The sequence below is a fragment of the Miniopterus natalensis genome, chromosome 1, assembly GCF_054644295.1.
Source record: "Miniopterus natalensis isolate mMinNat1 chromosome 1, mMinNat1.hap1, whole genome shotgun sequence".
NCBI classification, from domain to species: Eukaryota; Metazoa; Chordata; class Mammalia; order Chiroptera; family Miniopteridae; genus Miniopterus; species Miniopterus natalensis.
In genome coordinates, this window is record NC_142081.1 from 191,308,613 (window position 1) to 191,334,683 (window position 26,071).

At 38.6% G+C, this 26,071-nt stretch overlaps 1 protein-coding gene across 2 annotated transcripts in view; it reads left to right on the forward strand.

Annotated features, from left to right (window-relative positions):
- Nucleotides 1-26,071, forward strand: part of KCNIP4 (potassium voltage-gated channel interacting protein 4) — a 156,800-nt gene that overhangs the window by 35,379 nt on the left and 95,350 nt on the right. The gene's annotated exons all lie outside the window — the stretch shown is intronic.

Below are 26,071 nucleotides of genomic sequence, written 5' to 3' on the forward strand. Positions count from 1 at the left end.
TAATTCTGGGCCTACATCACTATAAAATTAGTCAAATGCAAATGTTTTAAATGAAGGACAGAACCTCACTATAATATTTTTCCCATTTTTATATACTGGACAAATAATAAAGAAGTCTCCTTCCTCTCTGGAACATGCTTTATCAGTGAGCTCTGTTTCAAAACTAATAACAATGACATTTTAAATACAAGAATACCCACCATTCTTTAAAAGAGCTAACCTTTCCATGTGACATTTTATTGGATGTCTAATTAGCAATAACATTTTGTTGTTTGCCATCTTAAACGTAGCAAGTCCATAAGCCTCAAAAACTAACCTCGCTTAAATCATCAATCTTTATAATGAGAGAATGTCTGTCTTTACAAGTTTCTCTTCTTGGGTCCTTCTTTCTTCATTCCTCTGTCGCCAGAATGTTTCATTTGCAACTTTCTGTCTGTACTAGGCTTTCTATTAAGAATCTCTCTTTTTTTATAAAAGTTTTTCTTTGAGGTCATTTTATTTTTTTATTTTTTTATTTTTTGCCAATTAGGAAAAGTTTATCCAATTTCTACTTTCATTAGGGACAAAACTTTGCAACCAGTCAAGCAAAGCAGAAATAAGTTCATTACCAATACAGAAAAACAAAATTGCATATCACACTCTCTTTTATTTTACTGAAGCTCTTACCTTTAAGAAGCCCTATTTTCATTATACATGTTAACATGAATTAGGGAGCAGGCAAATAGTTTAAATTTACATTTATTCAGTTCTTTTTAGCTTTTCTATCTAGTCTTTGCAGATCAACTCCAAACAGAGAAGGGGGAAACCAAATTATTAGGCCAGCTGTTTTAAAAGCATTAGCTCATGTAATTGCAAAATAATCTTATAGAACAACACTGTTATTCCCTTTTAAAAATGACATGAATTGAATCCCAGAGATGGGTTGCTAGGGGAAACAAGATCATACACTTGCATACTTTGTTTTCTGATCATAAACTTACATACTTTGGTTAGTGGGGGCAAGTGGACTTTTCAACTGTTGACTGACTCAGTGGTGGGCAAATGGGGCTACAAGACAAGAACAGTGAGTGCATATGACTAGATATTTGTCAGCATCCTAGTTCTGGTTCAGGCTTGTAGAACAAAAGCTTTGGGTGACTTATCTACAGGAATCAAACATACACAGAGACTGTTCATTCTGCAGGCAGTTTCCAGTCCCAAGGAGCGGAGCCATGAGGCCGTAAAGCAGCCTCAGACTTCAAACAGCAAAAAATTCCTATTTGGGCTTTAAGTTATGATATTAAAGTTCTTATAAGTCCTCAGTTATTAAGTGGTGACAAACACAGTGGTAGGAACATTGGCCAGGTTGGATTGGCTTCATGAAATAAGACTAATCTCTGAGCTGATCAATACCAAAGTTAAACACTTTTATTGACTCCACTTTGTATTGTTTCCCCTGATTCAACCTCAACCTTTAATTGAACAGTGAACTTATACTGAAAAAATGTGCTGATAAAATCTTTTGTATGAGACAAAACCTAGGGAAGATTTGATGTAAGCCCATCTAAAACCCCACTTAACATTCAAGGTGACATTCGCATGAGCTGTCTCTGGAACTTGAAGATGTGTATTTAGTGGAAGCCTATTCATGCTTGGTTAGCTGTTTCTTTTCTTGTGCTTTAACACTGAAAACCAGTAAACAGGATACAGTTACCTGTTCTAGCTTTTTAAAAATCTTTCCGTGATAGCTTTGAGAAAAAAAATAGAATTAGTTATCTCAAAAATCATTATGGTTAAAGACTGAATTGGAGAGAGATTAAACCTATACCTTAACTTTATTAATTTGCATGAATAATTGTGACCTAAATATCTATCTATGAAATACCCAGACAGATTGAAAGCTAGACTGTTAACAGGCAAGAGTCTCACTGTGTGAGGGTCAGTAGCCACATCCAAGATAGATCCTAAATTTTGCTCAAAGTCAGGGCTATGTGAAAACTTTCTAAAGCCTTAAAAATGAAAACAGCTTTAGTACTACCTCCATTTGTACTGAAAATCAGTTCTAGATGGTAAAATAAAGACATTCTGATTTTCCTATGATAGTTATGTGGTTGTCATTATGGTTTTCTTTTCCAATTTCAAGTATCAAATTCTTTCAAACACTCTCTGGAGCCACCTTTGCTAGTGCCCTCAGCATGTGCGTATGAGATGACCCAGAACAGGGTAAAGAATTCCCTACAAGTCACGTGAGTGGCCTCTCTCCAGGCAGGTGTTTCGGCTCCAAGCCGGGCTTTGCCCCCGGAAGGTCCCCCTCCCTTTCTTTCATGGCAGCAAAACTGTGCAGGAGTGTAGAACAGACACCAAGAAAAGAACATCTTTTCCTTCAGGCACTGGAGTAATCCACTGATGTGTCTGCCTGAGATCACGCCCTAGACAGTGCTGAGGATCTGAGTGGCCACAGGGAAGGCTCCCAGACAAACTATTATCATATTTGTGATCTGCACTCTGTCTTTAATAACTGTGGTTTTATTACTAGTCATTTTTCAGGTACCAGCCTTGGGTTAAATTTAACTGTTTTGCTTTGCACTAGGTGGGAAGTGGTGAGGGGTTGAAATATAAGTGGGAGACACATTTTCTTCCAATTACTTATGGACTAGTTCAAGATAGAGACATATGCAAAAATATAGGAGAAGAAAAAGATGAGTAGATATAGGTGGGGCCTGGGCAACATTCAAAGCAGGATGAAAGTAGATATTGTAGATGTCTGCCTTGCAGACTAGAGCATTGGGAGCTTTGTTCATACCTATTAGAACCCTGGGCATGGAGTAAGTGTTCAATAACTATTATTGGAGTGAATGTTATTAGTGATTTATATAGATGACTGATAAAATCTTTAGGACATGACTTTGTGTTTTTAAATAAATCTATGTAATCTCAGAATCTGGCACATGAAAGATCCTGGAGGAATAATTTTTAAATGAATGAATGATTGGAACAATGTACTCCAAGCCTATTCCTACACTACAGTTGTGTTAGATAGGCCTACCTGAGTTTAAGAGGTAAATGTCTGAATATTAAAGAGCAGCTCTTCAATAAATGCTGTTATGAGCTCAGGACTGACTTTATCTGGGGCAGAACTTTTCCCTTCAGCACCTCTGTCTCTTCTGTCAGAAGATTATACGATGTGATCATCCTTGTCATCATAATTATCATTGCTTGAAGACCTACTAGGTGCCAGTGTCTGTACTAGATATTTTTGTAAGTTAAGTTAATCCTTAAAATGACAGTTCCATGAAGTGAAAATGATTAACCCCAATTAATTGGCAAGAAATATGTATCTTGTGTGTGATCAAGGACCTTGTAGGCAAGAAACTTAAGCTCTTGTGTTCTAGTATTCTAATTTATAATATAGAAATCAGAATACTTACTTCATTAGGGTTCTTAAGTAAATTAAAGTTATATGTACAAAGTAGTCACATACCAGTAAACACTGTTAGATATGTTGTTGGTGCTCATTAAGAGATGAGGGTGGTGATGGTAGTAGCCATGACTGACTAGCAAGGATAGGCTGGTTGAGTATGGCTGGTCTACCAAATGTTTGGACAGATGTGATAGGAGAGGAACTGGGAACATTGGTTAATACAAGGTGAAAAATATCTTTGGAAACCACAGAAAGGATTTTTAAGTGATAAGAACTTCTTTAGGATTGCCTGCTAAGAAAAACAGTGTAGAATTTCTATTTACTTGTAAGAGAGACCATAATTTATCTCAAATATTAGGGACCTATTAAAAGATGTTATGCCAAGGGTGGCGTGATAAGGTTCTTCTTGTTGAAATTCCCTCTAAAGCAGTGTAGAGAATGAGAGTGGGGAACTTGAACAGAAATAAAGCAGCCAAAATAAAGGCAGTAGAATTAGGGATATGGATATTTTTATAGATTTGTAGAGTTTAGGATTGACAGAATTTAGAGTTATGATGTTGAGATAAGTTGAGTTGGATCTGAGAGTCTAGGATGATTCCTAGTTTTCTAGCTGAAGAACAAGATATCATTTGCAAGGACTCGGAAGAAGGATTAATTACACAATTTTGATGACTTCCACTTTGGATATATAGCACTCAAGGCCATCTGATAGTTATATGTTTTGTTTGTATATTATACATTTCTCCTCGGTAGAATTTAAGCTCCGTGATGGTAGAGATTTTTAGCTTTATTGTTTTAATCTACTGTTATTTATCAGCAATGCCTATGTAAGTGTGGATTAAAGAAAGATGCAAACCAATGATAGAACTCCAGGAAACATGAATATTCAAATTCAAGGGCAATAGAAATAAAAGGAGCCCCAAATACAGATTGGGAAAGAATGGCCACAGATTTGTGAGAGGAAAATCAGGAGAATGTAGCATCAATAAGTCAAGACTGGAAATAAATTCAAGGAGGGAATAGTCTTGAAATGTCACACAATGCAAAATGATCTAGTCAACTGAGAAGAGAGATGGGATGTCTTGATGAACTTTAGGAGAGAAGTTCAGGTGTGTGGTGGCCTGAAATTCTGATGCTAGAGGGCAGCAAGTTGTGGAATAAATTGCTTTATTTTATTAAACTATAAAAGGCTTAAATATGTGTGTACATGGTGGGGAGGGAGGAAGGAACAAATGGACAGGGAAAAATTAGAGGAAGGAAAAACTAAGCAGCTCTGTCTTACGAATTCCAGTTTCACTTTCAGTTTCTACAATATTTACATCTTAACCTCTTAGATTCATCTTCCAATCATCTTTTTTTGTGTGTTTGTCCTCCACACTTATTTCAGTCAAATATGTGTTTCTGATCCCTTAGATGACATTCAACTTTACTGAAACTTTTCCACCTCAGTGCACAGCACACATGCAAATAGGAAGGTTGAAATGTGTCCCATTGATTGGGAAGAACCCATGATCAGGTACACTAACCATTCAATTGTCCTGGGACTAAGGAGCTGGTGAAATTTCTTTCTGTTTTCTGTCTTTTTCCCTCAACATAGTACCTATAGTTATGGGGAAAGGAAAGATTGGAGAGTCTAAATCAATATACTTCTAACCTAAAGCAACAGTTGTTTGGGTCATCATTTTGAACATTAACTAAAGTTGGGTCTACCAGATCTTACTTTGATTACCATTAATTGTTATTAAAACATCATGAATTGTGGACAATTATGAGTTAAACTGTGATATACTTGAGTCCATGTAATAGTCCAACCATTGTGCCATCCTTTTGGAAAAGCCTCCATAAGTGGATCCCCTTCAATTTGTAAAGTCGGGTGCCCCCTTTGTAGATTTTCAGAGCATTCTCATTAATTTAGAACACTGTACTTATCAAGTTGTATGATAAAGTCCTATTTATTTATATTCATCTCCTACTAGAGCATGAGATCTGAGGAGAGAACTATGCTCTATATTTATTGGCATTTAGTAAATACTGGTAAATTATCTAGGTTCTAATCAGAATTTTTATAAGTAATAGTTGAAAGGTGGCAAGGAACACTTAAGCTCTGAGGATTTCTCTTAATTATAGTAATACAGATACATGAAAATTTTAAAGCAAAGCTTCTACTTTGCCATATTAATTAAAAATATAGCGATCTAGCCCTAGCCAGTATGGCTCAATTGCTTGGGCTTCATCCCATTCACCAAAGGGTTGCCTGTTAGATACCTGGTAGGGGCACATGCCTAAGTTTTGGGCTTGATCCCCCATAGGGATCAGGCAGGAGGCAGCTGATTAAAATTTTGCTCTCAAATCAATGTTTCTCTCTCTCCCTTTCCCTTTCTTCATCTCTCTCTAAAAATCAATTTTAAAATCTTTAAAATAATAATAATAAAATAGAAGTGTGTGTGTGTGTGTGTGTGTGTGTGTGTGTATAAAACGATCTACCTCTGGCAATTTTTTTCTAATTTGTTTATTTATATTAATTTATGCCATGGAAAAAGTTTTAAATTCATTTATATGAAAATCTTAGTAAAAGCCTGAAAATCAAATCTACACTTCAGCATGCTTTAACAAGTCTACTTAAGTTAAAAAGAAAATGTGATGTAGTTAGAATTATCCTAGAAAATCTGTATTTTCTAATCATACGATAATGTAATCTATAGCTTTTACATAGTTTTAAAAGTGAAAACAAATTGCTATATATTGGAGCATACACTGAAAAAATGCATTTTTTAACTTTCAACATATTTTATCACACACACAGTTCTTAGGTTTTGTCCTAATGTATTTCTTTCTATTGTTCCTCTTAGAATTGAGTAGGTTAGTCTCCTGGAAATAAATCATGTCTTCAATTATTAACAAGCCCTAGAACAATAGATATTTTAATATAGCACTTCTTAGACAAATAATAGTTAAAAAATAAATGCTGTGGTATTATTTTCTAGCTTAAAAAAACACACTTTTAAAAATATACACTTGGCATTTTTTATGGTACTGAACGGCTCAGTTGTATACAACTTTAATGGTATTAGGACATTATGACTAAATCCCACACATTTCAGTTTAAGCTACAATAAACACTGAAAACAAACAACTAGAATTCAGTCTCAAGTCCTCCCCCAGAAGTCAAAATGCTAACGAGAAACATTTTTGCCTTCATCTTTTTTTCTTTCCTTAGTAATGTTATTCCACGAAAGGATTAATATTGCATCAAGCAAAAGCCTTTTAACTTTTAATCTAGTGTTATCATATGTCAAAGAACTGCAAACAAAAACATAACCGTTCTCAAAAAATTTTAAAATAGGTATAAATATCCCTAAATTCTGAAGAATGCAGACCCACAAGTTATACATCCTAGCATAGCTTCAAAGAAAACAGCAATTTAAATGTTATTCCCACACACTTCTTTCTCTCCTGCTCATGAAAATAATCACTCACTTTCATGGATAAAGACCATCTAGCCACGGTCCCAAAATAAAACCAGCAAGAACATCTTTAAAAAAATACAATACGGCTGTATTTCAATACTAATGGTTGATTTTATAATTTCTTGCTTTGTTTAGAGGGGTATAACCATTTATTTTTGGCTTTGCAATTATTCCTAGTGCCCAAAAGCTAAGTTATATTTGATCAGGAGAAATGCAGTTGGTAGCCTAAATGCCAGATGATACCAAGAAATCCAAGAGCAGCTGTTCTGAGTTGAGGGCTTTCCGGGAGGTCCAGTGTGCTGCAGGGGTTCGTGTAGAAGCTGCCACAGAGAGTCCGAATGCCCCACAAACGTGCCTTACTTCACAGGTCCTCAGAACCCTGGCCTCTGATTTGCAGGATGAATGACAAGAAGTGAGCTTCGTGAAAGGAGTGCTCACGTTTCCAAAGGGCTCTGCAGAGGTTGACTTTAAATGTCTAGCTCTAATACATGTTAAAACAGAAACACATTACATGAGGTGTTTTCAGAAACGCAGCTAATGTTGTCTCGTCATGTACACATTTAAATCACCTCTGTTGGCCCCGATGAGTACTGTGATGAACAGGAAAATCAGAACGGAAGAGGAGTAGATGATATGATTAATTCATACATTATCCAAGCTTTGTCTCCTTTCGCCCAGAAGGGAGGGGAGACAGAGCCCCGCTGTACCCCTGCTTTATTGTCTGCACGCCTCACCTCTCAAGCTTTCCTTTAGTCAAGCATTGCAAGGACCCCAAGGAGCCAGGAATCCTTCTCAACCGAAGGCCCTCAGGAATGACGTGGGAAACAGTTCACACACAGGCAGGCCTGAGACGGCTGTCGATAGGACCTGCCTACAAGCTTGCCCCTGGTCTGGCACCTGAGAACCTGGATTTGGAGAGGGTTCCCTACTGATGAGAGTGGCTCATTTTTCTATCTTATTTGTACAGAAAATATGGTTTATAGTGAGTACCTGATTTCCTTGTGGAAATGTGAAATTTTGCTACATCTTAGGCAGAGAGTGTCTCTATGACCTGACCCCGAATAGAAACCAGGGGCACAGTTTTTAATGAGCTTTTCTGTTAGACAATAGTTCAATATGCTATCACAAGTCTTTCCTGGGGGAATTAAGTTTTGTGTAGTTTTAAACCAATGTTATTAAATCAATTAAAATTCTATTTTGAAAAAGCATATATAAAAACTCTCTGGATTCTTGAGTCTCAACTCTGGGTGAGCAGCTTGACTATAGGAGCAGAATTTCTACCGTGGAAGAGTCAACATACGTAACATACAGAAGTGTCGAGCTCTATCTATTTGCTTCAGCTCGCTCACTTTTTATTCTTAGGGCTAAAGAATGATGGAATTCAAACTGAGAAGAAAATTAGCTTGTTGCATAAATGCAGTTCTTTAAAATATTGTTTTTATGAATCTTTGGCAAACTGAGAGGTACCCACCTAGGAGAGCCAGGCGCCACCTGCTATGTTTGATTTCAAATTGATAATGTAACAGAGTGGGACTTCAAGGCTGCCTCAGAGCAGAGAGGGGCTGACGGCAGTCTGCTCAAAGCAGTAGGCTTGGGCAATTGAAGGTATAGCCAGTCGTGAATTTTCTAGGTAAGTTCCAGGCCTTTCTTTATTGAGCTAGCCTTCCTTGATGTATGAGAGGCCACTTTGTTTTATCTTATATAGTGATTGCACAAAGGTCTCTTTCAAGACATCGCTTCCCCACACTACCTGCCTTATTGACCAGTTATTTGTTATGAGATATGGCCAACATTGGGCAAGTGATTGTTAAGAGCCCTGAACACAGACATAGATGATATGGGTTCAAGTCTTGGCTCTGCTGCTTACTAAGTGACCCCAGCAGGCTACTGTATATCTCTCAGGGTCCCAGTCTCCTCATGTTTAGATGGGGGTGATCATAATGCCTTCTTCATGGCGTTGTTGTGAAGATTAAGTGAGTCATTGCGTGGAAAGTCCTCAGAAGGATGTCTGACACATAGTGCTAATAAATTGTTAATAGACTCATGTAATTCTTAGGAACCCTTATCCATTATCATTATTACCCTTCATAAGTTTTATTAGGTGCCTCCAATGAGCCAGACAGTGGAGATACAACAGAGCAAAAGCAGGCATGGGCCACTGCTTTCATGGAACTTGCATTTTGAGAAAGAAAGACGAAAGGAGAGGGGCTCTGGCCCCATTATAGGCTCCCTTGCTTAGATCAAGGTTCTACTCCCAGATACCACTTTTATGACCATTCTGCCTACCATTAGAAATCAAGAGTTAAAAGTAAATTAAAAGAAATTCAACAAAACAAAACTAGCTTAAGAAATGTTTTAAAGATGATGAAATTCAGGTGTGATGAAGATCACTATGAGAACAATGGAAGTGGCTAACAGCCCGGTCTTGGCAGAAGAGTAAATATACAGTGGAAATGACAGATAGTGATAAAATACACTGAATCGGATAGTGCTTTGTAAAGTGCTCAAAAACCCTCAGCATTTGTTACCTATTCTCATCAACATGAAGCTCAAACTTACTCAGTTCAATGCCCCCCTAAGCGCCCATGAAACTCAGATCTATCTTGCCTATAAAAATACTTATTGGGCAAATCGTCCTGCTTGATTCTATGCACATGCAGTCCTGAGGTCGTGTTCAATTTAATGGCTTTAGTCATCCAGAGAGGAAGATAGGATCCATAATTTTCCTTACCCAAGAAACCATTTTTACAGGCTTCCCACAACATTTTAGGCTGAGAGTACAATATTGCTTTATCTCGCTATGAATATCTTATCTCAATTTCATAACTCTGGCCTGTTTCTTATTATGATCTGAGTGTGTTTCATCAGCACTGTTTTCTCAGACTATTAAAGTTTGTTGAAAATGCTGGGTTCCCTGTTACCACCACTTTCCCCTGTCCCGCCGACTCCCACCAACCAGCAGAGCCTAACACTGAATGCCACCAAGTAAGGTGGCAAGTTTTCAAGGCTCAGCTCTCTGAATGCCCTGTCTCCAAGTGACAGATAGGTTTGCTAGGGTCTGGCATTTCAGATTGTCCCAGTCAAATGCTAATTGTTTTTGGAAACCTTATAAAAGACATAACTTATTCATATAAAAGAAGCCTCTCTTTCTGCTTTGGAATTCAACCAATATATTGATCCATTCATTTAACAAATATGTATTGAGCAGCCAATGCTAGGTAGACATGATGCCGGGAGACAGAGATGAATGAAACATGAGTAGTGTATGTTGCCTTAGTGTTCAGACAGACCAGGTCATAGACACATCCCATCAGTTCTTAGACTTCTGATCTGAGGCAAGCAAACACGTCCCTGAGCTCAGTGTCCTCCTTGATCAGTGATTCCTATGAGAGAGTGTTTTCTGCGCTTCACGTTATTGAGCTTCACAGACATTGTGCTTCTTACACATTGAAGGCAAGACCCACCACCTGCAAAAAGATTACGACCCACTTTCTTGTGGTGGCCTGAAACCCACCCCATGATATCTCCAAAGTATGCCCGTATGTACAGTGTGCCTTTTACAATGTTTAGTCACAGCAGGTTTCTAAAATACGGCTTTCGGTTTCCTAAGCAGTGCTCTGTACCACGCCATGGAGATCTGGAGGAGCCGGAGAGCCTGATAGGTCCGCTACAGTGCAGGGAGCTCTGAATGACAGAGGTAGACACAGAATTAGCCTCTGGAGTGAAGCGATTGTTTCTAAATTATTTCACTTTTATCTCTCAAAAGTTCACCTTCTTTCCAATAAAATCCTAAGATCCCTGGGAGTAGAAAGCATCAAGGAGCCTTTAATGTGTCCATATCATTAACAGACATTTGTAAAACTGAATTGAGAGATGCTAGGATTTTCAGGATTAAAATTTTAGCTCCACTGCTTTTAAAATAAAGCCTGGTTGGTGTGAATGATGAAGAAGTTGTGTTTTATTTGAAGAACATGTTCTTGATGACGTCAATTTAAGGTTCCCGTAAGACTAACAAGGATGACCAGCGTTTCTGTTACAAACTTTAAGGGATATTATATTGCTTTAAATCACCATTCTGTCAGTCTGCCAGCTTTGAAGTCATGAAATTCTTTTAAAAATGTAACAAAAATTTGAGTATCTCATTACTTTCAAATGTTCTCATGGTGTGAGACTTTATTATTTCTATGGTATTATTTCAAATTTGTATGCAAAGTGTGACTTTACTTTATGTAACTCCAAAGGATTCTCTTAGGCAACATTTTGATGTGGTCAAGATACAAGTAACATAAAAAGATATCAGAGAGCATCTACTTAATTGGCATGAAATTAAGTTTCTTCTTCAGGACATAGGCCCTCAGCGGCTGTGATATATTTTAGCATTGGGTTTTCCCGGCTCTGTTTCTAATAAATAAAATGTTGAGCAGCAGACATAGCTGCCTGTTTTCAAGGACAATATTTCACATTGTGTACCAGTCTAATGCATTAGTTACTAAAAATCAAATTAGAAGGAAGAGCTGCCCGTATCCACTTAGGAACATTGGTTTGTGGTCCTTGATTTTCCTGTTGAGCTGACAGAGAATTTAGGATTCAAGCATTGGGGATCTTTCCACCCACACTGTTTAATTGAATAGGACCTATTCTGATCTCACATTGACATAATTTGTGCATATCATTTGTACCTCAACGTGTCTAATATTGTGACTAGTAACTATTGATCATTTTGATAGACTTACTGATATGAAATCTGAATTGATGCTCCGTTCTAGCTACTGAGGATGTGCAAACATCTCTGCTTTAGGAGATGCAAAGCGACAGAACAGCACAAAAAACAGACAAACAAAAACTCAGACACAGAAAACTGTGGCAGTTACCAGACGGAAGGGAAGGGGGGTAATAAGGGGTCAACTACATGGTGACAGAAGCCGATTTGACTTTGGGTGGTGGGCACACAATGCAATATAGAGATCATGTATCGTAGAAATGTACACTTGAAACCCATATAATCTTATTAACCAATGTCACTCCAATAAACTTAATTTTTAAAAAAGGGAAACACAGACCTGAGTTTAAATCCTTAGGTACTTGCTGAGGGATAAAGGAGAAGTGACCTTAAAACCTCTGAGATATTTAAGTTCTTTGACTATAAAATAAGGATCATTCCCAGCTTGCAAAGTTGTTGTAAGAATGGATGATAGCATATGTAAAGTGCCTGGCACCCTGCCTAGCATGTAGCAGGTACAAAATAATTGGTAGTCACATTGAGAGAGTTGATTTTTTATAAAGATCAGTGAACATGGACACCTTTATATAGTGAACAAAGAATATCAACCACTCCTACAGTTTACATTTACTTATGCAACATATTTTTATTGAGACGCTACTGTGTGCCAGACATTTAGACACTGGGTACAGAGCAGTAAAAACACAAATACTTTCCCTCAAGGAATTTCCTGTCTGGCGTAGACAAGCAGGCAATAAACATAGAACTAAGTAAAGTACAGCCCTAGCTGTTTTGGCTCAGTGGTTAGAATGCTGGCCCACAAACTGAAGGGTCCTTGGTTCGATTCTGGCCAGGGGGACGTACTTTGGTTGCAGGCTCGATCCCTGGCCCAAATTGGGGCATGTGCAAGAGGCAACCAATCAATGTGTCTCTCTCACATCGATGTTTCTCTCTCTCTCTCTCTCTCCCTCTCCCTCTCCCTTCCACTCTCTCTGAAAAGCAATGGTAAATAAAGTACATTTCACGCTAATAGTGACAGGACTCGGGGAAGGGCTACCAAAGAGCCTGCTATACCTGGGCAGTCACAGTTTATGCCAGCTGTCTTGGTATCATTATTGACAGTGCCCCTTTTCCTCCTCAGTGCTGTTCCGAGTTGGACAGTAGTTTATGGCTAGGTGTGTTTGTTTGCTAGAGCCACTACAGCAAAAGACTGGGTGGCTTAACCAACCAACACCCGTTTTCCCGCAGTTCTAGAGGTTGGAAGTCCAAGATCAAGGCGCCACCAGGATTCATGTCTCCTGAGGCCTCTCCCCTTGTTTAGGAGACGTATCGGTCAGAGACCAGTGGGTGACAGACAGAGTGAGAAGCATAAATAGAATATAAGATAGACCGATGAGTTCGGGCGGGAGGATTGTGCACACTCTACTGTAGGCCATTGTAGGGAATTTGGCTTTAGCCTCAGTGATACGAAAAGTCATCTGGTGTTTAATGAATATCTGATTAATTAATTAACTAATTAATGTGAAACCAAGACCCTCATTTCTCATCTAGTCCTTTGTGAAGGCTTGCACTCGACAGAGGTTTACTGCAGAATGTAAAACATGGCAATTCCACACGAGTAAAAATCTACTCAGTTGTGGACAGTGACTAATTTGCCCGGGATAAATATGCTGGGTAGCAATTTATAAAAATTTCCAGTTCTGTTAAGAAAGTACTGTAAGTACAGCACTGATTATGTTAAAAGAATATTTTATATAAACTAAAGGATAAATATTTGGCCATGGTTTAGTTTAACTATTTATGATGGTCTTGAAAATCTGTGAATTGGTGTCTCGTTAGTTTCCTAGGGCTTCTGTAATAAGTTGCGACAAACTGAATAACTTAAAACCACAGAAATTTATTATCTCACAGTTTAGGAGGCCAGAAGCCTGAAATTGGGGTGACAGCGCAGATGGCTCCTTCTGGAGGCTCTGAGGGATGATCTGCTTTATGCCTGTCTCTTGGTTTCTGGTGGCTGCTAGTGATCACCGATGTCCTTTGGCTTGTAGGGGCATCACCCCAATCTCTGCTTCCCTCATCACGTGGCCTTCCTCCTGTGTGCATCTGCATGTGCCTGCAAGGACACAAGTCACTCAGCTTAGGGCCCACTCTAATGCAGTATGACCTCTTCCGAATTTAACTGATAGCATCTGTGAAGACTCTATTTCCAAATAAGTGCACATTTCTGAGGTTCATTGTGAACATGAACTTTGAGAGACACCCTTCAACCCAGTCCAGTGTTTATGTTGAAACAACTAGGTCAGTTTGTAATAGCAGAACTGTAAACCATGGTTCTTAGGAAAACCTACCTGGCGTGGTTGGCCCGGCACAGAACAATGCTGCTCAGGTTTGGTTTTGAATTTGATGTACGAGAGTCCTTTGTTCTGGAGTGACCCAGCAGGCCTGGCTAATCTGTAAAGCCACCTGGTGACTCTAATGAGCAGCTGGAGCCAAGGAACGGGTATGCACAAAACTGTAAGCGTTGGAGCTTTACTGCATATCTTACGTGATTTTCATCCCAAGTGTCTGGCACAGGGTCTACCTTATATACACTCAATAAATATTTGTTAGTTAAATTAATGAACAAATCAATGTATAGAATAAATTCATTGTTGAAAGATGAGAATTGAATACAATGACCCAGAAGGATAGGGAAGTAGTTTTCATATTAGAGGTTATAATGGATTATATGTTATTTCTTCTAGCACTTGAAGGATTTGCTGCAACAATGACTTCATTCATCTAACTCCCTTGAGATTAGTAACTGTCACATATTATTACCTCCATTTTTCAGATGAAGAAATTGGATCTCCTAGTGCAGCTTTTTCTTCAACTGCATTATTTTTTAATACCACCAGGAATTTGATGGATATCCTACAGAAAATGGGATTAGAGTCAGCATTTCCAGCAGAGGAATGCAGGTCACCAACTTTTGGGTACCATATCTAAGATGGGATGATTTAAGAAGCCTAACGGGAGGGCAGGGTGAGGCTCGGATAAAAACCACTCCACAAAGTACAACATGTTCTGTAGCTGAAGGCTACCCGATAAGTGAAGTAGTCTAATTGTCTATTAGAGCCGTTATAGTGTAATATAGAAGCCAGACGTCAAACACAGGAGTTAGACAGATGGACATGCCCTCATATCTCGAACTGCCACTTAGAAGCTGTAAGCGTCTCACTACAACTAATTTCCTTGCCTGTCATTTGTCTGTCAATAGTATTATCTGCTGCATGGCGTTCTTGGGAAGGTTGAGTGCCATGTGGAAGGTCGTCTTCTTGTGGTTAGAGTCCTGCATTTTAGGCCTTGTTTATCCGCATCTTTCCTTAGGGCAAGATCATGTTCAAGTGAAATTTAGAAGACTTTCTTGTGTTACTGTTGCATTTTTGGTTCATATTTATCTTCCCCATTAGATTTTAAGTTTCATGAGAGCAGGGACTGGGTTCATTTTTGCCAATGCACCATGACTATATCTTGAACAAAACATAAGCTAGATTACAGCACTCCTGTTGTCAAAGATCCTTCATTTTCTCCCTGTTTCACCCTAAGTAAAAGCCAACGTTCTTGCAATTAACTATGAGTCTCTATAGAATTTTATACTAAAAGAAGCTGAATAGAATAAATAAAATTTTAAAGGCTTTTAAGCATGCTTTTAAAGGGCAGTCATCAGGGAACTGACTAATGATAAAATGAACAGGGTAGCGAGGCTATATGAAAATTAATGTGGACCGAGCAGGGGAGGAGCAGAAAGATTCATGATATAGTAAAGAGACACTCTTTTGGAAAGGAAAATGAACTTTCTAATCCCAAATCATTTTAAAACTCAATTCATAAATTATATTTGTGGGGGTTTTTTTATCAGAAGAAACCACTTCATTCAAATGTAACTTTCTGATTTTTTTACTTATCCCAAAGGAAAACTTGAAGTTACACTGCTTGAGCATTAAAAATGCTTATTATATATATGTAAAGTTCAGTGAACATGAGAAACGAGGCTTTTGGGAACTAAATTTTATGTATATACTGGGTTACATGTGTTAGCTTGAAGACAATAATTAGTGCAGTAGAATTTAGGTTTAATTCATATTTTTAAAAATATATTATTAAGGAGGCATCACTCCAGATAGGCATCTGGGTGTGGGGGATGCTTTCATTGCTGCTATCTCACAAAAGGTACTGCTGTCACTTTTGAAATCTTGCTTTTTGCTTTGGGTGCCGAGCCTTACCCTCTCTCCGGGCATCCGCTGCGTCGGGCAGAGGGCATCACTAGCCCGGAGCTGTGTACACGCAGCCTTGTTTGAGCCCCCACCCTCCCCGGGACATGGCCAGGGCTGGAATTATCAGTGTTGCCATCACCCAGGTGAGGTCCAAGAGGCTCAGCAAGGTTACGGCACTCGTCCAGAGTCTCCAGCCCAAAGTGGAAAAGCTCAGGCTCGAACCAGTTTTTTCTGAATATAAAGCTGCAAGTCTTTCCACTGCAAGTGGCGCAATTAATGTGCCCCAAGTTACTTACATTATTTCATGTTGACAAAAATACTTACTAAGAGATCTACTCCTTTAACACATTTTTAAATGCACAGTGCAGTGTGGTGAACTACAGGCACCATGTGGCAGAGCAGATCTCTAGAACTTATTCATCCGGCAAAATCAAAAATTTATACCCAGTGAACAGCATCTCCCCTTTTCCCCTGCCCAGCCCTGGGCAGCCACCTTTCTGATCTCTGCTTCTATGACCTGGTTTCTTTCAGGTGCCTCGTATAAGTGGAATTGTGCCGTATTTACCCTTTTCTGCCTGGCTCATCTGACCTGGCCTAATGCCCTCAAGGTTTATCCATGTCATCACATATGACAGAAGGTCCTTCTTTTTTTAAAGCCAAAAAAATGTCACAATAATATTCAAATAATATCAAATGGTATGCAAATAGTTAAATTTTAGCTTCCTATTTTATCTTTCCTATTAATTATAATTTTTTAAATACATTTTTTTAATGATGTTGCACAGTTTACGTCATTTACACTGTGATGAAGTTGCCATTTAGTAAATGACTGTACCTTACTCCAAAAATATATCACCATGTAAGTAAGCATTTTGGCAATTTTTTGCAGAGGAACAGAAGAAAATTGGGCTTCGATGATGGGTCTTAAAGGATCCCAAAGAAAATTGATGTTTTACGGTGTTGTTTTCTGCTTGTGTTCCCTGGCTGGCTCTGCCAATAGAGCAGGGCAGGAATGTGTTCAAATACAAGCACTTAGTCCTGATTTTGAAAGCACTGTGGCTTGCGATCATGTAATTGTTCAGCAACAGCGTACAATAATTATCCTGTCCTCAGCCGACTAAAGCTCTCTCTAAATGTTTCATGAGGCATGCAATCAGCACAAAAGTAACGATCAAATGGGACCCAGCCTTGATTGAGTCTGAGGCAGAGGGAGACAGCTAGACAGAGACAGAGGACAGAGAAAGGTGAAGGAGAGGCACAATCAGAGACATAGAAGGGCTAAGACAGAGAGAGACGTGCAGGGAGAGTGCATGGGAGAGAGAGGTGAGAAAGTGACAACGACCAAGGAAGAGAGTGAGACACACAAAGCTGGAAAGGCAGAGAGAGACATAGGAACGAGACTGAGAGGCTGACAGACAGACCAGCGTTTATTTTCTGAGAAACAGGTGTCTTCAAGTGGCAGCTCTAAGCAGAGTTGAATTGACTCTATTTGCATTTAAATTCTGTAGATTATTTTGAGCAAATTCAAGCACCTTCTCCTTCCCTCCTTCTTAATTAACTGATAGATTTAAAAAGGTAATTTTATAATCAGGCAAAAGGAAACAGGTCAATTAGTAAGGTCAGTATCCTGCCTCCAAAATTCATGAAGTGACAAAATTAAGTGTAGATATTTTCCCATGGTTTTCAGCAACTAACCCTGCTGCTACCTTTCTTAAAGGGTAACTGCAGTCCAGTTACAATCGGTTCGTTGTGGTGGTAGTTTTCAGCAAGAGTATCTCCAAATTATCTGGGCCCCTGATTCTTCAGGAAAACATTTGAAAATATAAGCTGTACTCTGATCTGTTTTCAGTAAAGTCTGCTGTCCTATTATGTATTCTCTTTACTTCTCTATTCCTCTGTCCCTGACTTCTTGGGGATTAAATATTTTCAGTATTCCACTTTAATTCCTGTGTTTGAGTATTTATGAGCCACAAGCCCATTGAAAAATATCAGACATGCTGCAGATAAGTTCACATTTGCACCCCGTGAAGAATGTACTTTCCAGCCCCAGTCTGAAGTCACTGCTTACGAGTCACCTTGTCACTGATTCAGGAGACGCAGATGGGATCACAGTGCCATTGAAACTCCTGGTGATTTTGTCATAGTTATTGATTCATGGAAAGACATGGAAAGATTATTAGCCATTTTCCTCCACCAGACATCCCTAAGAGGCTTAGGGTCTAGGAAGAAAAACATTGTCCATAATTCAAGAGCACAAGCTAGAAGCTGAACAGGCTGCGAATAGTGCAGTAGAGCCTTTATTCCCAGGCAGAGCCACAGAGAATATTTGGCTTTGCTATCAGCTCTACTGCAAAAAGAAGGAAAGTAAGCATGATTCTCATCACAGTGAAATTACCATGTCTATCACCATCATCATTACTTCTTGATTTCATAATTCATGGCCCATCATCCACCATGGAAACCTGACATTCCCAGGTAATGTGGATTTTTGTGTAACGAGAAAAGCAGTCAGTGAAAAATGACCCCTTGCATGGACCCCTATTGAGATGCAGAGGGTCAGAAATATGGGGCCACCAGATGATGACAGCTGATCTGTTTTCAGTAGCCTCGGGCTTTTTAAGATAAAACCTTTCCCATTGGTAAAAATGAACACATTTTCAGTCATTTCCATCAAAATTTAAAGTGGCCTACTAATCTGCACATTTACTTTTTAATCTTTTTTTTTTTTTGTATTGCTCTATTGCATGACTATCAAAGTGCTAGTATTTTAGTAGATTGGTTTGATGTCTACATGCAGGGATAAGGGAGTTGATGTCACTTTAATATCTAAGGCAATGAATTTGTGAATAGATCGTTAAACTTAGTGGTTATATAGCCAATTAATTTAAGGTATTACTTTGTCCATTGTAAGTGCCAATAAGTGTTAACTGAGTAACCCAATAAGTGAGTCATTAATTACTCCACAAATGTATATTAGTGCTAATATATGTAATACTCTTTACTAATTGCTAATAATCAAAATAAGATAAGGCTTTCTTATCTCATTAGATATTTTTGCTTAAATATAACTCCAATGACACCTTCCCTGACCACAATATTTAAAATTACAAATGTTTCCCACCCTACCTCCCAACCCGTCTACCAACAGAAGTCTCTAGACCTCATACCTGCCAAAATTTATATTTTGCAATTGATTTTTGTTTATTGCTTTTCTTCCCCAAGTATAATGTAAGATCAGTAATTTTTTTTCCCCAAAATTTTTTATTTCATCTCATCTGGCTATATATTCATGTTAGACTATTTGATATTGTCTTACAAATTAATGTGTCTATTTTTATTTCCTTTTCTCTCTATTATTCAGATAGGAAGATTTGCCTCTTTTCATCTCTATTGAAGCTCATAGTCCCCAATCTCTGTTAAATCCATTTAAAGAGGGCTTCTTTTTCATTTTAGATATTTGGCTTTTCTTTTCTAGAATTTTCGTTTGGTTTCTTTTTGTAGTTTTAATTTCACTGCTAAAATTTTTTTACATATTTATTTATTATGACCATCATTTTCTTTAAAGTCATTTTCTTCTAAATCCAACATCTGTGTCATTCCAGGCTCTGTTTCTATTGACTGTTTTAAATCCTGCTTATGAGTCACATTTTTCTGCAACTTCACATGTCTGCTAATTTTTGGTAGCATGATGGACATTGTTATAAAACATATTAGGGAGTTTTGATTGTATTATTTTCTTTTAATGTGTGTTGAATATTGTCCTGGAAGTCATTCCATAGTTTCTAGGGCTTCTTTTTGGTCTTGGCAACTTCAGTTGTATTGTTAGGATAGGCTAATTTTAGTCTTATACTTAGTTATAGGGTATCGCCCCTACTCTAGGAAATGATTCTTAGTCCAAAATAATAGTCTTTCTGAATTCTCCAGTGAATGCCAGAGGTGCTCAGTTCCGTTTCTTTCATTTTATTTATTTATTTTTTGGCCTAAGCCAGATCTAGTTTATATCTCAGCATTACATGACTTCTATCTCCATTTCTCAGTCCTGCAGCAGCTTCTGCCTACTAAATATGATGGAGTCTGACTCTGAGTATGCATTACACAGTCCCTGGTCAACGACAATATTAGTCAGTATTCTCCAGAGACATAGAACCAATAGGATACATGTAGACATATAGAAAGATATTTATTATGAGAGACTGGCTCACACAATGACAGAGCTGAGAAGAACTACAATATGCCATCTGCAACCTGAAGGCTCAGTAAAGCTGATGGTATATTTCCAGTCCAAATCTGTAAGCCTGAGATCCAGGAAAGCCAATGGTCTAAGTCTCAGTCAGACTGAAGGCCTGAGAACTAGGAGCACCAACATCACAGGGCAGGAGACAATGGTTGTCCCAAATCAGGAAGAGAACACATTCTCCCTTGCTCTGCCTTCCAGTTCTACTCAAGCCCTCAACTTAGTGGATGATGCCACCAGCATTGGTGAAGGTGGGTTCTTTATTCAGTCTGCCAACTCAATTGCTAATCTCTTCTAGAAACCCTCTCACAGATACACCCAAAGGTAATGTTTTACCAACTATCTGGGCATCCCTTAGCCTAGTCAAGTTGACACATAAAATTAATCATCACAATGACCCACATTTAATCCTCACAGGGATCCTTCCCTCTGACACACATACCAGGTCTCTCTTCTCCAGCACCCTTTCCTGCAATTCTAGTCACTTTGAAAGCCTAGAATTCCAATCTTTACCACCTCAGCTCAGTGAACATGAGCTCCACCTCTGTGAACTATGGAAGAAACATGTCACTAGGCAGAGAGAGCCAGGACATTTGTGGAGCTCACCTCCTGGGTATCTTTTCTTTCATGTACCACAGTTCTACATTGCTTGTTATTCAGTCCTTGAAAAGAGTTTCCTCATATAACTTGTCCATTTACATGGTTGCTTAGAGTAGGATAGTACCTCTAGTAAAGTATGGAAGTAGAAATTTTCAATCTTACATTGCAGTAGGGAAGACATATGTCAAACCCATGATAGTATCATCAATTGTTTTAATTACATTTGTGAAAATAAAGATAAATGAGATTTAGATTTGAGATCAAAGAGAGATAGAGGAAGCTATAAGCATATAATAGAGCTGTTCATAATTCAGTTTGGTCTGTCATATAAGGTTTTCATTAGAAAGTGATTATTAGACTGACATCTCAAGGATAAGCTAGGCCACATGGAGGTAAAGCAACAGTTCAGACAGAGATCATGGAATGAGGTAAGAGGAAAGCTGATGTACTCAAAGAGTGGGGGAAAAATATCATCTAACATTTACTGAGAGTGTATTATGAACAGCCATCAACCTAAATGCTTTATATTTTATCACATAAAATTCTAATTCTAACAATTTTAGGAGTTATGTACTATCACTAATCCATTTTGTTGATGAGAAAAGATTCAGAGAGATTAAATAACCTTACCCAAGGACATGTAGTGCTGGGATCTCAATCCAGGCTGTTTTGCTACAGTGCCTGAACATTCAACTACTACACTTTAAGGAAAACAAACAAATTTTTAAAATAGCATAATAATCTGATAGCAGAGAGAGAGAGAGAGAGAGAGAGGGGGGAAATTATATGATGTCCACATCTAGCCTTCTAGGAGCTAAAGGTCTCACTGAAGAGAAAACACTATAAAAACAAGATAGTAACCATATACAATTTCTGTTTAAATACTGGGTGGGGCAAAAAATAAGTTTACAATTATCAAAACAGAGTTTATTCTTGTATTATTATTTATTATTTATTGTATTATTTTCCATATGAACAACTGTAAACCTACTTTCCCCTCCCTGTGTACTCCTAAAATGGACCTTTAAACTGCGTTTTGACAACAATGATCCTTTACTATAAATCCTTTTGTTTTATTAAGAAAAGACAGAGAACCAAGGAAGTTTAATAACCTATTCAAGGTCATTCAGCTTGAAGTAGTAAAACAGGGACTGAAATCTGGGACTTCTAACTCATGATTAAAAACAGTGGCCTGTCTACCTTGTAGTCTCTGCTGACTCCCTCTGGAGCATGCCTGCACCTTTCTAAGCCCTCTTTCTTTCTCAGGCGTGCTTTTTCTTTTAAAGTTCTAAGGGTCCTCCCCCAAAAATAAGAGCAGTTCAAAAGATGCTCCAGGGAAGAACATCTTTAGTTACCCAATAATGGGTGCTAGCAGGGAGTGCAACCTGAGAGGACTTGGGAAGCAGGAAACTCCTCCCCCACACCCAGGCCTGAGAGTCCAGGAAGCAGTTGTAGAGAGAGCAAGCTTGGCAGGTATCAGAATTTAAGGGAAAAGGGGGGAATCAAACAACTTGCAAATATTTCTTGAATGTCTGCCATGTGCCAGTCTCAGGGATGATTGTAGTTTGGCTAGATGTCCAGAAATCAAATCTGGAGCAAGGAGCTGGGTCAGAAGTAAATAAAACTAAAAACTCTCTCCTACTGCTGGTGGCTGATAGAACCTTCTCTTTCTTTGTCAGGAGAGGGCTTCACTCTGCAATAGGATGTGATATCCAGAACAAGAGGGTGTGACACTAGAACAATAGAGAAGGGAGAGCGGAGGAAGGCGAGGCCTCTCTTTCCTCAAGAAGGCGTCAGGATACAATAGGGATAGTTTGCCAGGTGCATGTGTATTTGAGCTGAGTTTTAAAGGCTGCATGGGCATTTAGAAATTGGTAATTGGCTAAGGACCCACTAGATTCCATGTACAGTGGAATGGAAGTCTTCAGTTACTTGAAAGAAGAAGCAACATCCTGCCTAGGGAGCTAAAGTAAACCCCAATGTCCTGAGAAGGAAGTGGCTCTTAGCTGTATGTACTCCTTTCCCTGTAGAAACATAGTAGAAAGAAGCCAACTAAAGAGTCTGTGTTATGTAAATCAGATTTATTTTATTTTACAAGTTTAAAAGTTTACTTACATACCAATCTAGGGCATGAAATCCGGTCTTCTCTTGATATTAAAAGTGAACTTATTCACTCATTTGTCAGACATTTCTTGATCTCCTCCTACGTGCCAGACTCTCACTCAGCACCTGGGATATCAAGTGAAGGAGACATTTCACACCCGGTCAGTGTCAAGAGCAGGGGAACAGCCTGTTTTGTGAATCCCAACAAAGGCAAGAAAGGTGGTGTGGCCAATGGTTGATGGCCCATTGGAGCAGTTCGGTGGATGGTAGAAAATGCTCTCAGAGTAAGAAGATTGAGGCCCATGGTGGGAAGTGTGTGTGTTTTTCCCCCCAAAGGACAACATAAAGATTTTTAAGGGCTTTTAAACAGGGAAATGATCTGATTTGATTTATGCATCTACTAATTTACTGTCATCCCACACACAAGAAATCTATCAGGTTTTTTAGCCAATAGACACTAATGTCGGGTGGAACCAGCCCCAAAGGGAAAGAGATCAGTAGCCTTGTGGTCAGGATTTCTTACAATTATGAGATCGAAACTATAAAGTAGAAAAGCAACAAGCAATACATTCTCAAGACTCCTATTATAAAGATGGTCTAAACTCAATCTAAATTGGTTCTCTTGCTGTCATTTTATATTCAAACTCTTCCAAACTGATTTGGGGGAGGCAATATATCTATCCACATGCAAATTCAAGCTCTGGGCACTCAAGGTGGGCAGGCTGATGCCAAGTTCGACAGTCAAGTGTTTGCGACTTGCCCACTAGGTGATTCGTGACATTCCTGAGACCTCCTGAAGTATCTGAAGTCACAGATTCCCTTTTGTCTATTCCTGGGTTAACATTTCAAACACACGCTGCTTCTTTTGGAGTTACTCTGATTGAATAATTCCATTCAGTGGTGTGGACAGGAGAAAAATTGTGAAGGACTGTCTCCTCTCTGGGCTTGTCAGCTTATGCTAATGAAGCTGCATATCAAGGACATCTATTTTCTCACTTTCAGAGAAGGCAAATGTACTACCAGGTGATTGCAGTGTGAATGATTTATGCAAAGCATCTTTCTCCTTGGTAATCAAAGACAAGGAGCAATGAGAACAGAAAACTGCCATGTGGGCCCTTAATGCTGGTTTGAATATTGACATTTCAATCCAGTTAATTCATTCAATGATATTTCTTTTATTCCCAATCTAGAGTCAAAAAGAAGCCACCAAATTTTACTTTTGTGACTCAAAAAATACACTTGCATGATTCTGTTTTCACTTGCTGATCATTATGTTTAATGCAACATAAGGAAAAGGTTTGAAAAGAAAACCTAAAACATGAGAAAAACAGAAGGGGAAGGGTTTTTGATTTTCCTTCTGGGGTCCCAACCTACTGCCTGTGATTGCCTGAGCGGATGGCTGAGGTCAGGTCCTGCTTGCCGGCTTCCTCTGACAAACCACGCAGCCCGCCCTGGTTTCTCGTGGAAGACAGCGTTAACAGCACCCAACCATCGGTATCTTCTAGGTTTCCTCTACGCTCAGAGCAGCACCAAGCGCAGCATCAAAGAGCGGCTCATGAAGCTCTTGCCCTGCTCAGCTGCCAAAACATCGTCTCCTGCTGTTCAAAGCAAGTTTGTTTTTTCATTTGTTCCTTTCCCCAAAAATGTTTGTTTTGTTTGTGTAGGTCTGCATGCATTGCAGTTCTCTGCTTCTAAAGAGAATCCATACGTTATATTCTGCAAAACCAACTCTATTGATGTACTCTAAATACCCCGGGGAAGTTTTGTGCAATTGCGAGGAGCCCCCCTATTAGCAGATGGACAGCATGGTGTTAGTGATGGGAGCTTGGGCTTCAAAACATTTAGAAACTTTTTGACATGAGGGGTCAGGACTAGACTCAGATAACTCTTGGGTTCCCATTGCCTAACTTGTGAGCAAAGCAATGTGCCCTTTAAAGGGTTTTACCTTGTGAGTTTTTTGACTCCCATACGTGCACTTGGTGTTGTAATTTAGATACTGCCAAATGTCAGATATATCACTAGTTTCGGAAAAAATACTATGAAGTGAAAAAATTATGCAAATGTGACTTTTTTTCTCTGCTCACTCTCTACTTGTATCAATCAGGATTCTCTAGAAAAACAGAACTGATACATGTATACATATACATGTACACATATATGTATATATATAATATATGCATACAAACACAAAAATCAAACACTAATATAAGGAGATGTATTTTAAGGAATGGGCTCACACAACTACAGGACCTGGCATGTCTGAAATTCACAGGTCAGGCTGACAGGCTGGAAACTCAGACAGGATTTGGCGCTGTAGTCTTGAGCAGAGTTCCTTCTTCTGCAGGAAACTTTAGTTTTTGCCTAAGTCTTTCCAAGCTATTGATTCCACCCACATGATCCAGGGCAATCTCCTTGACTGAAAGCCAAAAGATTGAGGATGTCAATCACATCTACAAAATATCTAGACAGTAACATTTAGATTAGTGCTTGATTAAATAGCGATACTATAGCTTAGCCAAGGTGATGGATAGACTAGCATACTCTCCTTTTTTTCTTTCTCTCCAGTTTCATGGCATTCTTGAGGAGTAGAAAATGAGCATATCTCAGGGGAAACCCTTTGTTTTTTAAAAGATGCTATATATAATATATAATGAACATTTATGAATATTCTATGTTCACAAGCATTCTTTCATGGACAATTTTTTTCAAGCATCAAACAACTGTTGGAATCAGCCGCAGAGGTGGTATTCCTCACCAGTGAGGAAAGCAAGCACTAAGAAACTAGGAGAAACATTCTAGGTGAGGGGCTAAAATGCTGGTTTGAATATTGAAATTTGAGTCCAGTTAACTTTTTCAGTGATATTTACCTTATTCACTATCTAAGGTAAAAAAAAAAAAAAAAAAAAAAAAGCCACCAAATTTTACTTTTGCCATTCAAAAGATATAGGTGCATGATTCTGTTTTCACTTGCTAATCAGTTATCTTTAATGCAACATAAGGAAAAGGTTCAAAATAACCCATGTCTTTACCTACCCTCTTTTTATTCTGCCACACCATTTTCTAGGAACTGATGTACCCAATTCATGATTTGAAAATGTAAATGCCCTAAAATTTCACTAGTCTCCACAACAAAAATGGAGAAAATATGTAAAGTACTTCAAGCAACCCAATACATCCAGTCAAAAGTCCCAGAATAGAACAGTAATTCGTTTCAGTGACACTGACCAAAGGTAATATATTGTAATAATAATATTTAATTAATTCACTTAGTCATTCAACATATATTTATTA